At 38.1% G+C, this 16982-nt stretch overlaps 1 protein-coding gene across 3 annotated transcripts in view; it reads left to right on the forward strand.

Moving 5' to 3' along the window:
- Nucleotides 1-16982, forward strand: part of LOC136856747 (fatty acyl-CoA reductase 1) — a 104631-nt gene that overhangs the window by 45847 nt on the left and 41802 nt on the right. The window lies entirely within an intron of this gene.

Raw genomic sequence — 16982 nt, forward strand, 5'->3', positions numbered from 1 at the left:
TATATTTTTTTTCAAATAGTATTGACTAGGATGGTTAAAATACTTTTGTACAATTTTGTAAGAAGTTAAACATTTTTTTTTTTTTTTTTGCCCGCTGAGGAACTCCCTTGTCCCATACTATGTTCCATACTTGATGGAAGAAGTTCGATCCTTTTTTGCATCCTGTTCAACACTTCATTCTTGGCACTTCCATCATTTGATATTGTACTCTCCAGGTATTTAAAGGTGTTCATACATTCAATTTTCTCTTCCTCGAGGGTGAGCTTACAAGGCATATTTGTCCTCCTAACTTTCATTACCACTATTTGCTCTTGCTCACAATTAACTTATATTCTTTAAACTTGGTGTTCCAAAGATCCAATCTCCTCTGAACATCTCTCTCAGTTTCTCCCAAAATGGCAATACATCCATGAGTGAAATGAAGAGCAATGGGGAAAGAGAACTCTCTTGTTGGACACCTCTTCTTGTTTTAAACCACTGAGATCTTCCATCTTCTACTTGCACACTACTTTCACAACCATCATGCAACATATGAACTTTTTAAATTAGTGCTTCTGGGATGTTACATTTTTCTAAACATTCCCATACTTTTCCTCTCTCTACCATGTCATATGCTTTTTCCACATCCAAAAACACTATTATCAAGTCTTTCCCTTTTTCCCAAAACTTTTCCATTATCTGCCTCAGTGAAAATATTAGGTAGGTATGTGATTCCTCTATTTCTTCTAGATCCAATGTTGTTCCTATTCAAATTGGTCTTCCATTATTTCTCTCAGTCACTGTTCGATAACCTTCTCAGTTATCTTACGGCAATGTGACAAAAATGTAATGGTTCTATAATTGGTGCACTTCCCTCTTCTTCCTTTTTTGAACAGTGGTATTATAATTCCTTTTTTCCAGTCATCTGGTAACTTGTTCTCTTTCCATATTATTCCCAGCGTTCAATGTAGCCACTTTATTCCAGGGTTTCCAGCTGCCTTAATCATGTCTGCTGTTAGTTCATCTGCTCCCACTGACTTCCCACTTTTCATTTTCTTCAGGGCATTTTCTGTTTCTTTCCAAGTAATTGGAGGTTGTTTCTTCTGTAATTCCTTAGTGACTTTGGTAACCTGTTCTTGTTTACATTCCCCATTCAATAATTATTCAAAATAACTCTTCATCTCTTCTCTGATTCCTACCATATTTCTGACAATGATCCCATCCTATGTTTCAATAGCTTTAATTTCTTCCCTATGTGATTTTTTACTTTTCAGTAAATTTTATAACATTTTCTGATTTCTTTTACTATCATCCTCAATTCTTTGGGTGAACAGTTCCCAGCTCTTCTCCTTTTCTTTTTTCACTACTCTTTTTACCTGGAGTTTCTTATTCTTGTATTCCTGTTCCAGTCTTCCTATTTTTTATCGTCCTTTGGTACAATTCCACCAACTTGTTTCTTTCTCCTTGACTTTACCTTTTGTTTTACCACATACAGTACCTCTATAGCACAGTAAATCAAATATTGTTGTTTTAAATGCATTCCACTCTTCATCAAGATTTCTTATCATGTTAGTCGCTATCAAATTTGCAAAGTATGATAATAAATTACATAAAGTGACAGTATACACTTCAGCATTAATTCCACACCAATGCCAGTGTAAGTGGCTTCACATTAATGATATTGACCCTTTCAGTGCAGTTGTAACTATATCTAATATTAAATCTAGATTAAAATTTTCATAGTTTAATGGTATCCACTATAAATTTTGGAATAGTTGCTCTGGCAGAGGATGGTTGCATGGTTGTACTTCCTCTTGAAACAATAATCACCACCACCACCACTTCCTCTGGCACCTGTCATTAATCATACAACTTTGATACTTCCATTGACTCTGTATTTTACTTTCAGGTAGGGAATTGTGCACCTGTGTATACTTTTCTTCTCTAGATTAACTCTATATGGCAGTTCAACATTGTCTTCAATCCTAACTGTTTGATCAATTACAACAGCAAACCCTTTCTTTCTGTCAGTGGCAGTAATGTCCAGTCGATGCACACAACCTTCTGTAGCGAGACAATGAACTTCCTCATGCACCTCCAAACCAAATTCTTTTAATCCATCCATTATACTACCTTCCTGACTGAGTGATGATGATCATTCCTTACAAATTCTCCATAATGACAAAATCCCAGAAAACATGCAACTCACTGCAGTGTGCACAACAGGATCCATCCTGGGCTCTGCCTGGAAGAACTCGTCCAAGTATTCCATTTGCTGTCATCTTGATAGCATCTTGCCACTCTGGAGATGTTTTTTTTTTGTTTTGTTTTTTTTGTTTTGTTAAGAAGGAAGCCATACATTCCAGTGCAACTCAGATAATGTAACTAGATTTTTTGAGTCTGTTGTTCACTATCTCACCGTCAGATAGCTCCTCAATTCTAATCACGTAGGCTGAGTGGACCTCGAAACAGCCTTCAGGTCCAGGTAAAAATCCCTGACCTGGCCGGAAATCAAACCTGGGACCTCCGGGTAAGAGGGAGGCACGCTACCCCTACACCACGGGGCCGGCAATCCATAACTCCCCTTCCTATAAACAAATATTTGCCCCAGTTTGTCCACTTGAATTTCAAATTTATCTTCATATTGTGATCTTTCTTACATTTAAATACACCACTCAAACTTATTCGTCTACTGATGTGATTCCACGCCATCTCTCCACTGACAGCTCGGAACATACCACTTATTGCATAAGACCAATTTCATGTTTTTTTGCCCATATTGAACTTACTAATAATAGTTACATTTTTTGATTTTATATCCACAGTTAAAATTGAAATAATTGATAAAGAGATTCAACCTATTCAATACAAAAGAATAAGAAATGTTGTGAATTACATTCCCATTTAATAATAAGTAGAAATGGTACCGGTTTCGACCCTAGTCCAGGTCGTCATCAGGCGATTAAAACATGAAAAACAATGCATAGGAAAAGGAAATAAAAGTGTCTACCCCTGTTCATTTTTATATCGCTTCCTCTACTGATCCGGAGTGTACTTGATCCTTTATTTCCTTCTCCTATGCATTGTTTTTCATGTTTTAATCGGCTGATGATGACCTGGACTAGGGTCGAAACTGGTACCATTTCTACTTATTATTAAATGGGAATGTAATTCACTACATTTCTTATTATTTTGTATTGAATAGGTTGAATCTCTTTATCAATTATTTCAATTTTAACTGTAATATTCTTCAATACGGAACAATGAAATTTTTAACTTTATATCCACCCTATTCAATACATAATAAGAATTGTGTATTATGATGAATGTCCTTTTAGAGACAATAAATATTTTTATGTATTCAATAAGGTGGATATAAAAAAAAGAGATTGTAACTGTTACATACCACTTAGTCGAGTAGCTCATCTCCTTTCTCCCAAGTCTTCCCAGCCCATACTTTGCAACATTTTTGTAACACTACTCTTTTGTCAGAAATCACCCAGAATAAATCGAGCTGCTTTTCTTTGGATTTTTTCAGTTCTTGAATCATGTAATCCCGGTGAGGGTCACATACACTGGAACCATACTCTAGTTGGGGTCTTACTAGAGACTAAAATAATAATAATAATAATAATAATAATAATAATAATAATAATAATAATAATAATAATCGTATGGCCTCAGCTACCGTTTGCAGACATTTCGATTTGACGCCATCTGGCTGTCTGCTCGTCAATTTCGACGTTCCGGTTTACTCTGTCTGCCATCTAGTAGACCTAGAGTAAACCAGATCTCTCTTGGGCGTCTATGGCTGAGATTTAATTAATTTTGTTGGGTAAATACCAAATGTGTGGACCGGGCGAGTTGGCCGTGCGTGTAGAGGCGCGCGGCTGTGAGCTTGCATCCGGGAGATAGTAGGTTCGAATCCCAATATCGACAGCCCTGAAAATGGTTTTCCGTGGTTTCCCATTTTCACACCAGGCAAATGCTGGGGCTGTACCTTAATTAAGGCCACGGCCGCTTCCTTCCAACTCCTATGCCTTTCCTATCCCATCGTCGCCATAAGACCTATCTGTGTCGGTGCGACGTAAAGCCCCTAGCAAAAAAAAAAAAATACCAAATGTATCACCAGAGATCTTTTACATGCCGACATCGTACGACATGGAGTGTCGAATGGACTTTTTTCCGCCCTTCAAAAATCTGACTACCTCTGCCGGGTTTGAACCCGCTATCTTGGGATCCGGAGGCCGACACTCTACCACGGACCCACAAAGGCAGCTTACTAGAGACTTATATGCTCTCTCCTTTACATATTAATACAACCCCTATATACACTCTTAACCATGTGCAGAGATCTGTACCCTTTATTTACAATCATATTTATGTGATTTCCCCAATGAATATCTTTCCTTATATTATCACCTAGGTAATTACAATGATTCCCTAAAGGAACTTTCACCCCATCAACTCAGTAATTAAAACTAAGAGGACTTTTCCTATTTGTGAAACTCAGAACCTGACTTTTATACCCCATTTATCCTCATGCCATTGCCTACTGTCCATCTCACAACATTAACGAGGTCATTTTGCAGTTTCTCACAATCTTGTAACTTATTTATTACTCTATAAAGAATAACATCATCTACAAAAAGCCTTATCTCTGATTCCACTTCTTTACCCATATCATATATATAAGAAAACATAAAGGTCCAATAACATTGCTTTGAGGAATTCCCCTCTTAATTATTACAGGGTCAGATAAAGCTTCACCTACTCTAATTCTCTGAAATTTACAGTATTTGATAGAAATATAGCCACACAATTCAGTCACATTTTTCTAGTCCAAGTGGACTCATTTTTGCAAGGAGTCTCCCATGATCTATCCTATCAAATGCCTTAGATAGGTCAATCACGATAGAGTCCATTTGACCTCCTGCTACATCTTGCTGGAATTCTACAAGTTGAGCTTCTGTGGAATAGCCTTTCCTAAACCCAAACTGCCTTCTGCTGAATCATTTATTAATTTTGCAAACATGTCTGATATAATCAGAAAGAATGCTTTCCAAAAGCTTACATGCAATGTATATCGAACTGACTGGCCTGTAATTTTCATCTTTATGTCTATCACCCTTTCCTTTATACACAGGGGCTACTATAGCAACTCTCCATTCATTTGGTATAGCTCATTCATGCAAATAATAATCAAATAAGTACTTCAGATATTGTACCCTATCCCAACTCTATATCCCCTGAAGCCTTATCAATTCCAGCTGCCTTTCTAGTTGTCAACTTATGTATCTTACTGTAAATATCATTGTTATCATAGGTAAATTTTAATACTTCTTTAGTATTAGTCACCTTCCCTATCTGGACATTATCCTTGTAACCAACAATCTTTACTTACTGCTGACTGAATACTTCTGCCTTTTGAAGATCTTTGCATACGTACACACACCGAGCTCAATAGCTGCAGTTGCTTAAGTGCGGCCAGTATCCAGTATTCAGGAGAGAGTGGGTTCGAACCCCACTGTCGGCAGCCCTGAAGATGGTTTTCCGTGTTTCCTATTTTCACACCAGGCAAATGCTGGGGCTGTACCTTAATTAAGGCCACAGCCGCTTCATTCCAGCTACTAGCACTTTCCTGTCTGATCGTCGCAATAAGACCTATCTGTGTCGGTGAAACGTAAAGCATCATGCAAAAAAAAAAAAAAAAAATTGCATACACTCCATTGTTCATTAATGATTCCTGGAATGTGCTTCTTGGAACCTGTTTCTGCCCTTAAAGTACCTATACATATCCTTCCATTTTTCACTAAATTTGTATAACTGCCAGTTATGCTTGCCATCATGTTATCCTTAGCTGACTTCTTTGCTAGAATTAATTTCTTAGTAAGTTCCTTCAATTTCTCCTTACACCAAGCTTGATAGCTGCAGTTGCTTAAGTGCAGCCAGTATCCAGTATTCAGGAGATAGTGGATTTGAACCTCACTGTCAGCAGCCGTGAAGATGGTTTTACATGGTTTCCCATTTTCACATCAGGCAAATGCTGGGGCTGTACCTTAATTAAGGCCACAGCCACTTCCTAACCACTCCTAGCCCTTTCCTGTCCTATCGTCACCATTAAGACCTATCTGTGTCTGTGCAACGTAAAGCAAATGGAAAAAAAAAAAATCTCCTTACTTCTGCAGCCATTTCTAACTGTATTTCTTTCCAACCTGCATCTCCATGTTAGTCTCTTTGAGTGACATCATAGTCAAGGTCAACAGCAATGATAGGATAGTGCTGATGGGCGATTTCAATGCAAGAGTTGGAATTCAAACTAAAGGATACTAAAGGGTGATTGGTAAATGTGGGGAAGGTATGAAAGCTAATAGGCATGGAAAGTGTGTGCTGGACTTCTGTGCTAGTATGGATTTAGCAGTTACGAATACATTCTTTTCATCATAAGACTACTCACTGCTACACATGGGAGGCTAGGGGTACCAGATCCATAATAGACTATATCTTAACCGACTTCAAATTCAGGAAATCTTTTATGAATGTACGGATTTTCCAGGGGTTTTTTGAGGATACAGACCACTGTCTGACCTGTAGTGAACTAAGTATCTCCAGGCCTAAGATAGGGAAAGTGAAATCTGTCTGCAAATGAATAGGATGGACAATCTCCAGGATGAGGAAATTAGACAGAAGTACATGGATATGATTAGTGTGAAATTCCGAACAGTGGACATGAGGCAGGTTCAGGATATAGGAAGAGAATGGGTGGCATACAGGGATACCATAGTAGAAACAAGGGAATGCCTGGGAACAACTGTGTGTAAAGATGGGAAAAAGCAAACATCTTGGTAGAATGATGAAGTGAGAGCAGCTTGTAAACGTAAAAAGAAGGCTTATCAGAAATGGCTCCAAACAAGCGCAGATGCAGACAGAGAATTGTACATAGATGAAAGATACAGAGTGAAACAAATAGTTGTTGAATCCAAAAAGAAGTTGTAGGAAGATTTTGGTAATAACCTGGAAAGGCTAGGTCAAGCAGCAGGGAAACCTTTCTGGACAGTAATAAAGAATCTTAGGAAGGGAGGGAAAAGGAAATGAACAGTGTTTTGGGTAATTCAGGTGAACTCATAATAGATCCCAGGGAATCACTGGACAGGTGGAGGGAATATTTTGAAAATCTTCTCAACGTAAAATGAAATCTTCCTGGTGGTGTCCCGAACAATTGAGCTCATGGGGACGAGGAAAATGATGTTGGTGAAATTGTGCTTGAGGAGGTGGAAAAGGTGGTAAAGAAACTACATTGTCATAAAGTAACAGGAATAGATGAAATTACACCTGAAATGGTGAAGTATAGTGGGAAGGTAGGGATGAAATGGCTTCATAGAGTACCTAATAAGATTAGCATGGAGTGTTGGTAAGGTACCTTCAGATTGGACAAAAGCAGTAATTGTACCTATCCATAAGCAAGGGAACAGGAAGGATTGCAACAACTATCAAAGTATCTCATTGATTAGTATACCAGGCAACAAGATGAGTGTGTCATCCAAATTAGTTAAAATGGGTTTAAAATGTAGCCCTGTTGACATCAGGTGTAAAATACGAAAAAGTAAAAGCAAGTGTAAAAGTATGAAAATAACACATATAAACTTACAGTTTTGTTGTAAAAGGTATGGACATACCACAGGAAGGGCTGGCTTTTCCTCGTGCTCAGGCTGTTGGTCGAGTACTAACAAACGTTCAACTTTAAGTACGGAAATGCGCTGCAAACACATGATGTTACATCACCTCAAGGTTATGGTGGAAGCACGTGATGTTACGTCAACTCAAGATTGTAAACAAAATGTTTCTTGCGACTATTTCATTAAAATTTTTATCTGGATCCCTTGTCTGCACCAAAAATATCTCAATGTTTTCACGTGTATTTAATTCAAATCCATAGTTATCCTTAAAAATTAATTTCATATCCTTTTTGATCCCTAAAAAGCTGTGGTTATTGTTGTAAATGTGTTCTGCAAGAGCTGAATATCTGTTGTACTTTATTGCCTTGAAATGTTCTTGATATCTTTGATTTAAGGTTCGCCCAGTTCTTCCTATATAAAACATTTTATAGTCGTCACAAGTGAGCCTGTATACTCCCGAACTGGTATATATATCTTTTTAATTGATACTATGTGCATTATATATACTGTATGTTCTGATATTTTATATCTGGTTCTAAATGCTGTTTTAAGTTAAAATTTCTTAAATATATTCACGATTTTAAAAACTTGGTTTCCAAAATACGTAAATGTTACAAATTTATTATGTTCAGAGATTTTCTTTCTTTTCCCATGGTTTTTTTTTTCCATTTTTTTCTTACGTATAATATTGTCTATCATTTCTGGGTTGTAGCCATTTGCTTTAGCAATTTGTTTTATTATTCTAATTTCTTTCAGTTTGTTTTCATTGCTCAGGGGAAGTTTTAATAATGTATTAATATAGCTGTTGTAAGCTGCTTGTTTGTGAGTTCCTGGGTGGTTGGAGTTTTTATTGATTTCAAGTATTTAGGATGTGTGTTCTCCCAGGATGGTAATAATAATAATAATAATAATAATAATAATAATAATAATAATAATAATAATAATAATAATAATAATAATAATAATAATAATAATAATAAAATAACTACATCAGCACTGTTAATAAGAAATGGCTTTGATATTTTATAATGATTACAGGGGTTAGACAAGGCTGTACTCTTTCACCTTTGTTGTTTGTAGTTTACATGGATCTTCTGCTGCAAGGTATAAAGTGGCAGGGAGGGATTCAGTTAGGTGGAAATGTAGCAAGCAGTCTGGCCTATGCTGACAACCTGGTCTTAATGGCAGGTTGACTGAAAGCCTGCAGTCTAATAACTTGGAACTTGAAAATAGGTGCAATGAGTATGGTATGAAAATTAGCCTTTGCAGAACTATATTGATGTCAGTAGGTAAGAAATCCAAGAGAACTGCATGCCAGATTGGTGATACAAAGCTGAAACAGGTAGATAATTTCAAGTATTTAGGATGTGTGTTCTCGCAGGATGGTAATATAGTAAGTGAGATTGAATTAAGGAGCAGTAAAGCTAATGCAGTGAGTTCGCAGTTGTGATCAACAGTATTATGTAAGAAGGAAGTCAGCTCCCGGATGAAACTATCTTTACATCGGTCTGTTTTCAGACCAGCTTTACTTTACGGGAATGAAATCTAGGTGGACTCAGGATATCTTATTTGTAAGTTAGAAGTAACAGACATGAACGTAGCGAGAATGATTACTAGTACAAACAGATGGGAACAATGAGAGGAAGGTACTCAGAATGAGGAGATAAAAACTACTTTAGGAATGAACTCGATGGATGAAGCTGTATGCATAAACCGGCTTTGGTAGTGGGGTCATGTGAGGCAAATGGAGGAGGATAGGTTACCTAGGAGTATAATGGACTGTTAGGGAGGACAAGAGAGGTAGAGGGAGATCAAAACAATGATGGTTAGCCTCAGTTTCTACTGATTTGAAGATAAGAAGTGTAAAACTAAATGAGGCCACAGCACTAGTTGCAAATAGAGGATTGTGGCAATGTTTAGTACGTTCACAGTGGCTTGCAGACTGAACACGGAAGGGCATTACGGTCTATAATGATGATGTATGTATGTACATACTGTATGCACTTCTGATTAACTGAGCATTTTGAAATGGGAGTATCAACATTAGCAAAATATAATTATGAAGAACTACCGTATTAGTTTTTGTACTGACTTGAGTAAGCAACTTGACCAAAAAAAAAAATTGAATTTTGTCAGCTAGGTTCTGCATTATAGATTAGGATCAAACTTCAGTCCCTCAGAAACATTAACTCCGAATTGTTTAATTGGTTGCTCTCTTCAGATACTTTTAATATTCATTCCATCCAACTGAATATATTTGTGCATAGTGGTCCATTGTCAATACCGGTAACTACTGATTGACATTTCTCTGAATTTAACTGCAAACCAATCTCAGAAAAGTATCTTTTGGCCATTTGAGTTAGTTAAGTTTGAGTTAGTTAAAAACAACAAACACATGAAACAAAAAGGGCACACAACAAATATTAAAAGCAACTGAATTCCACAAAGCATTCATGAATTGCAACTGTCATAAAGGTATAAAATACCAGAATGGGATCCATCATAGTAGTGCCTTGCTTTGTGCATCATTATTCATCCCTGTATTCGTTGCACTCAAGCTCATTGTCACTGCTCTCACTCAAGTGTATGATAATAGACTCCATTGTTGTCTTTTGTGCACAGCTTAGCAAAATCACTTTTATGTAAAGCTTCAGATTGTCTTATATATTAATTTATATGAAGAGGAGTTAGTGATTGGAATAACTTACCGAGAGAGATGTTCAATAAATTTCCAATTTCTTTGCAATCATTTAAGAAAAGGCCAGGAAAACAAGAGAGAGAGAGAATCTGCCACCTGGGCAACTGCCCTAAATGCAGATCAGGATTGATTGATTGATATTTTCTCCATTTTTTTGTGTAAACCTGTCTGGGGCTTCATGTGTAAGCTGCTTGACACCATCAAGTCTGAAGGTCGTGTTCTTCCTTGCAACTTCCTGGGTCCATACCTGCTCGATCAGATTGTACCGTCATTGTTACAGTGGCAGGTGCACTACTTGATGCCCTTATTTAATTTTCCAGTCTAACCAATTCATATTCTTCCTGGCAATGCAGATCTCTCCTTTACACAAAAGCTCATCTCTAGTTTCAGCAGGAGAAAATGCAATGTCTTACTTACGTAACCACTCCATAATACCTTCTTTATGCCAATTTAAACATGGAGGCTTGTCTGCTTGGATGAAATGATAGCTGGCATTATCCATCACAATAATAGATCCTTCTCCCAATGAAAGCAACATATGAACTAACCAGTCCTTGTAAACCTCAACATTTATTTCTGCATGATAATCTGATAAAAAAAACTCTCTCATTCACGGAAGATAAGTTTTGCTCTTGGTACAAAACCTGTACGTACAGAATCAGCATATGCTATGATGAGCCGACTACCTTGACCAGTGGGTACTTTCAGACAACCGTTCCCTCTGGAGTCATACCAGATATATATATTGGTATGATTCTGAATAATGTATGTTTTGTCCAAGTAAGCTGTACACCTAATGTTCCATTAGAAGTTTCTGTCCATTGTTGCACTTTCTAAACTTAAAACCAAGCACTTTTAGAAGGTGAAGAATGTATGTTTCTAAACCTGAATGTTAATTTTATGATAGAGATTGACCCATATATTTCCAGCTGCAGGCAGTAGCATAGCCAGGATTGGCTGATGGTGGGGGAGGCTTGTAGTTACAAAATGATGATCGAACACAATGAAGGTGCTTGTGCGTGCATGCATGCAAGACTTACCATTATAAGGACACTGATACTAGTGAATAATGTTGATATTCAGATTGCAGAACACTACAAAATACAGAACAAGAACAATACAATCAAGTTCAACACTTTTACAGGGAATGGTGTGTTCAATTTACAATCTAAAATCCAACTTTCGAGGCTTCTTAGAAAATATATTCGACAGATCTGTTGGTTCTACAATTACGTCTCTGAATGTTTATTTAGTTTATTGTCAGTTTCTGTTTATTTTCTTCTTGTAAAATTTCCATCGGGCGGGGGGGGGGTTTCTAACTCCAAGTAACCCCCCTAGCTTACAACAGTCCTCTGAGCTACTTCTTTATTAAATTCATCCAGTTCAGTGCATTTGTGTTTCCATTTATATTCCTTCCTTGGTGGATCGTCCCCCTGTGGGTGGGGGTGGTAGAATAACACCCACGGTATTCCCTGCCTGTCGTAAGAGGCGACTAAAAGGGGCCCCAGGGGCTCTGAACTTTGGAGCGTGGGTTGGAGACCACGGGGCCCTCAGCTGAGTCCTGACATTGCTTCCACTTACTTGTGCCAGGCTCCTCACTTTCATCTATCCTACCCGACCTCTCTTGATCAACTCTTGTTTTTTTCTGACCCCGATGCTATTAGGTTTGCGAGGGCTAAGGTATCTTTCATTTTCATACCCTTCGTGGCCCTTGTCTTTCTTTGGCCAATACCTTCATTTTTCGAAGTGTCGGACCCCTTCCATATTTTCCCTCTGATTAGTGTTATATAGAGGATGGTTGCCTAGTTGTACTTCCTCTTAAAACAATAATCACCACCACCACCACCTTGGTGAATCGAAAACAGCATACACATCTTGAGACTCAGCTGAAATTAAGGTACTACTGATTTGTTGTACCAACTTCTCAGAAATACCACAAGCCTCTGCCATCGATTTTTATACTTGAGCAACGTTTCGTTCCTCCTGGCTTCTTCATTATCGGCAAGATTCTTGAAAACATTTGCTACAATGATTTTGCTTTGCTTTCTAATGTCTATTCGACCTGCACGTACACCAGCATTATTTCTGCCAAGTAATGTGCTACATGCAGGATGCTGGCCCTCAGTATCACTCATAATGAACAAAGCATGTAAGTCTTACACAGAGAATATTGAAACAAACAGAATGCATTCAATGCTAAATGCCAACTGAACAATAATGGAAATCCTGTCCGACTCGTTGGCTGAACGGTCAGCGTACTGGCCTTCGGTTCAGATGGTCCCGGGTTCGACTCCCGGCCGGGTCGGGGATTTTAACCTTAATTGGTTAATTCCAATGGCACGGGGGCTGGGTGTATGTGTTGTCTTCATCATCATTTCATCCTCATCATGACACGCAAGTCACCTACGGGTGTCAAATAGAAAGACCTGCACCTGGCGAGCCAAACCCGTTCTGGGATATCCCGGCACTAAAAGCCATACGACACTTCATTTCATTTCATGGATATCCTCGTGGCAATTCCAAAAGCTCTTGTGCACAACCCAGTTAACCCTGAACTTAAATAACAAATTTAGAGAAATTCTGTTGAGTCTTTTTTCCGCGATGTTATAAATGTTATAAGAAACAGACAGACAGACATAAAAATTGAACTAAACCTACTTTCAACTTTTGTCTATCCAGTCCAAGATAAAGAACAATATATGATGCAAAAATGTGAAGTATACAGTCAGAACTATAATTTTATTTATAACCTATACATATTATAACACCCTACTAAAATATAAAGCATATGCATAGGCAAATTTGATTGCTGTGGTGTTTCTTTCCCGGCCTGATTCCCAGCAACAAATAACTAATTTAAAGGATTTTAATTAACAGCATACACAGTAAAACCTCTTTAATCCGGACCTCTTTAACCTGGATATCCGGATAACCCGGATGTCCGTATAACCCGGACCAGTTCTGAATTTTTAAAATGTTGTTTAGCATAGTAAATGAAGACTTGTTTTACAGACGATAAATTGCTATTCTCAGTAGGTACATTACTCGAATTCTCCTACCAGTGGGCAAGTTCATTGCACTCACCCCACCTGCTGTTGCTACCCAGCAGACTGGTGACTCAACCCTCTCCTTCCCCCACCCGCATTTTGCACTTGACATTGACTAAGAAACAACGTTCGTCAGTTGCGCTACAATCCGGTAGTGTTTGTGAGTTTTCCTAGTGTCACGGTTGAGGTACAGTACCGTTGTGCTGTTTCATTTGCTCGTTGTCCGCGATAGCGATGAAATGTAAAAACATTGTGACTATGGAAAAGAGAGTTGATAGGGGAGAATTGTTAAAGAACATTGCTGCTGAGTTTGAAGTAGGAACATCGACCGCATCTGATTGGAAAAAGAACAGAAAACACATTGAAGACTTTTGTTTCAAGATGATTTCTAAGGACAGTTTGCATAATCAGTGTAAAGCAAAAACTGCTAAACTAGAAACTCTGGATGAAGCATTGTTTGCCTGGTTTTGTGCTGAAAGAGAATGTGGTTTGGCGATTTCTGGACCCAACATCCAACAGAAAGCATTGAGTTTGCCCCGTGGAGATCCAAGTTTTACAGCTAGCCAGGGATGGTTGGACAGATTGAAGAAACGGCATGGAGTGCATCAACTCACAATCACTGGGGAAAGCTTGTCAGGTGATGTTGAAGCAGCAGAAATATTTAAAAAATAATTTGAAGACTTTATTAAAAGGAAAGAATTGACGGCAGATCAAGTTTACAATGCTGATGGATCCGGGTTACTGGATGTTGCCGAGTAAAACACTAGCTTCAAAAGTAGAATATTCAGCGAAAGGGTATTAAAAAGAGAAAGACTGCCTCACCATAATGGCTTGCAGTAATGCGTCAGAAAAGCACAAACTTTCTCTCCTTATAATAGGGAAGTCTAAAAATCCTGTGCATTGAAAAATGTGAAACAAGATTAATTGCTTCTCGTTCACAGCTCACAAAAAAGTGCTTGGATGGTTAGTGATATTTTCAAACAATGGTTTTTCCAGTATTTTGTGCCGTCAGTAAAAAGATATTTGACGAAATGTGGCCTTCCCAACAAGGCGGTTTTGCTGATTGACAATGCACCTTCGCATCCATCTGTCAATGAACTAGTCAAAGATGATATTTCAGTGATGTTTTTATTACCTAATGTAACTTCTCTTGTTCAACTGATGGGCCAAGGAGTTCTAGAAAATATTTTATAAAGTGAACAAAAGGCAAATGGTAAGTCAACTGGTAGAGAACGAAGCAGAGCATGGTGTGGTAGAGGTGCTGAAATCTTTTTAACATAAAGACTGTTATTTATATTATTGCGGAAGCTTGGGATCAGGTTGGAAGAGAAACTTTGATGAAGTCATGGAAAAAGTTGGACCTGATGTGTGTGACTTGCCAGAAAAGAAGATTAAGAAAAAATAAGTGTGGAAGAAGATTTTATAGACATTTTAAAAAATATCGATGGCTGTTTCGATGTTGATGAAGAAGACATTGACAATTGTTGCAAATCGATAATGACGGAGGTTATAAACCGATTACAGTGGAAGACATTATTGCATCATGCAGTGTTACTGAAGAGGATTTAGGTTCAGACAGTGTTGATGAACCAGCTGTGGTTATGACCCATGCAGAAGCAGTAGCAAACATTGAGAAATTGATGGTGTATTTCGAGAGTCAAGCCGAAACATTGCCAAATGAACTTCTAATGTTAAAGCGGATGCGAGATCGCGCTGCTCGTAAGCAACACACTAAACTGAGACATATAAGCTCACTGCCTTTTTTACTACCGACTAGTTTGTAGCTATATGTTGAACAGTGCAAATACATAGGATATTAAAGTACACACTATGTGTTTTTAGGTGAAAGTGTGCCGATAATAATTTCTAAACTCCATTAAAAATATTTCAGTGATGTACATGTTTTTTTAGCATTTTCCTGTTATTCTCTAGATAACCTGGATTTTTGTTAACTCGGATCGGCCCTGGTCCCAGTTGACCTGGGTAAACGAGATTCTACTGTAATGTACAATATCTGCCCTTATGAATATAATGAAATTTCAGATATAATGTGCATTTGCCCAACAAAATGCAGTGACTGTCATAAGTGTGTCTGTGTGAAGCCCCCATCTAGCAGCGAGGATAGGAAATGTGCCGGCTACTGAAGCCTGTCGCACTCCTCTGGGGCAATGATAAATGACAAATGGAGAGTGTTGCTGGAATGAAAGATGCCAGGGAAAACCGGAGTACCCGAAGGAAAACCTGTCCTGACTCCGCTTTGTCCAGTACAAATCTCACATGGAGTGACCGGGATTTAAACCACGGTATCCAGCAGTGAGAGGCAGCGTGCTGCTGCCCAAGCCACAGAGGCTTTGTGTTCATATATATAGTTATGTCGGAAGCAATAGCACAAGCTGAAATGGTGTAATGTACATGACAGGAGATGCAAAAATGCCTCAGTGAGCACTGAGTCAAATTGAACTGTTCACAAGATAATGGCAGATGTATGCTGATGTTCCACCACTGACATGATTACATCAACACATTGTGCACTTTACATGCTTATATTACTCACATACTATCCTCATTAATGAGTCGCACATCAAGTAATCCAAGTTTGTGTCACTGACCAAGTTCCGAAGTATATTTGTTGCTACGTTTCCTTATACATTCTTGTAATCATGCAGCTGTTAGTCAGAAATCTAAATGAACATGATGGACTATAAGCATTAGTTTTTACAAACATTGCTATAAGTTCCTCAATGACTCTGAAATATTGTAGCTCTGACTCAATGTGGAATGGATAAGCAAACATCAGTATGCTACTGCCTCACTGCTATCAGAGAATGAGACAAATGAACACAACTTATTGGTGTAATGAGGAGGAAACAGGTTTCATTACTCTGGTAACCTTGTCGCTTGTTGTTATCAAAGGATAGTGTTGTTAACAAGGATAGTGTGCCTATAACACATCTGGTGCCATTATCCTAGTTAGTACCAAATAACCAAAACACACCTCATTAGCAATACCCTTTATTAAACAAAATGTTTTGGTCTGAAGCTTTGAAATGGACAGTGCTATGTGGTACCCAATGACAATTTTACATGGTACCCAGGGACAACAGTTTGAGCACCCTGTAACAGATATGAGTGTATAGTACTGTATTATACCATGTACCATAACTTTTTCCTTGTTCAAAGCTGTAGATCAGACATTGTGTTAAAATAAAAGTTATTGTTAACAAGGTGTAAGATGTGTTTTGGCTATGTGGTGCTAGGACAAAAGCACCAGATGTACACCTGATACATAAAGCACATGATATGTCCCTGTCTACAACAGTCACATCAGTGATGAATTTTTGACATATTTGTACTGGTATCTTGTGTGCAGTTCAATTGAAACCCTATGTTTCTTATAACTTGTTTCTGTGTCATGTCCCTCCTGGGGCATATATTTCTCATAATTAAGGTTAGGCTAGGGAATGGAGCAGCTGTAATCCGTATGTTATGTACTATATTGGTATTTGCTTGGAGCTGATCGGAAATAACTCTCTAAAATCACTTTTATGATTTTGGAGAGTGGGAATTGTATCCCTTTTCTCA

The sequence above is a fragment of the Anabrus simplex genome, chromosome 1, assembly GCF_040414725.1.
Source record: "Anabrus simplex isolate iqAnaSimp1 chromosome 1, ASM4041472v1, whole genome shotgun sequence".
NCBI lineage: Eukaryota > Metazoa > Arthropoda > Insecta > Orthoptera > Tettigoniidae > Anabrus > Anabrus simplex.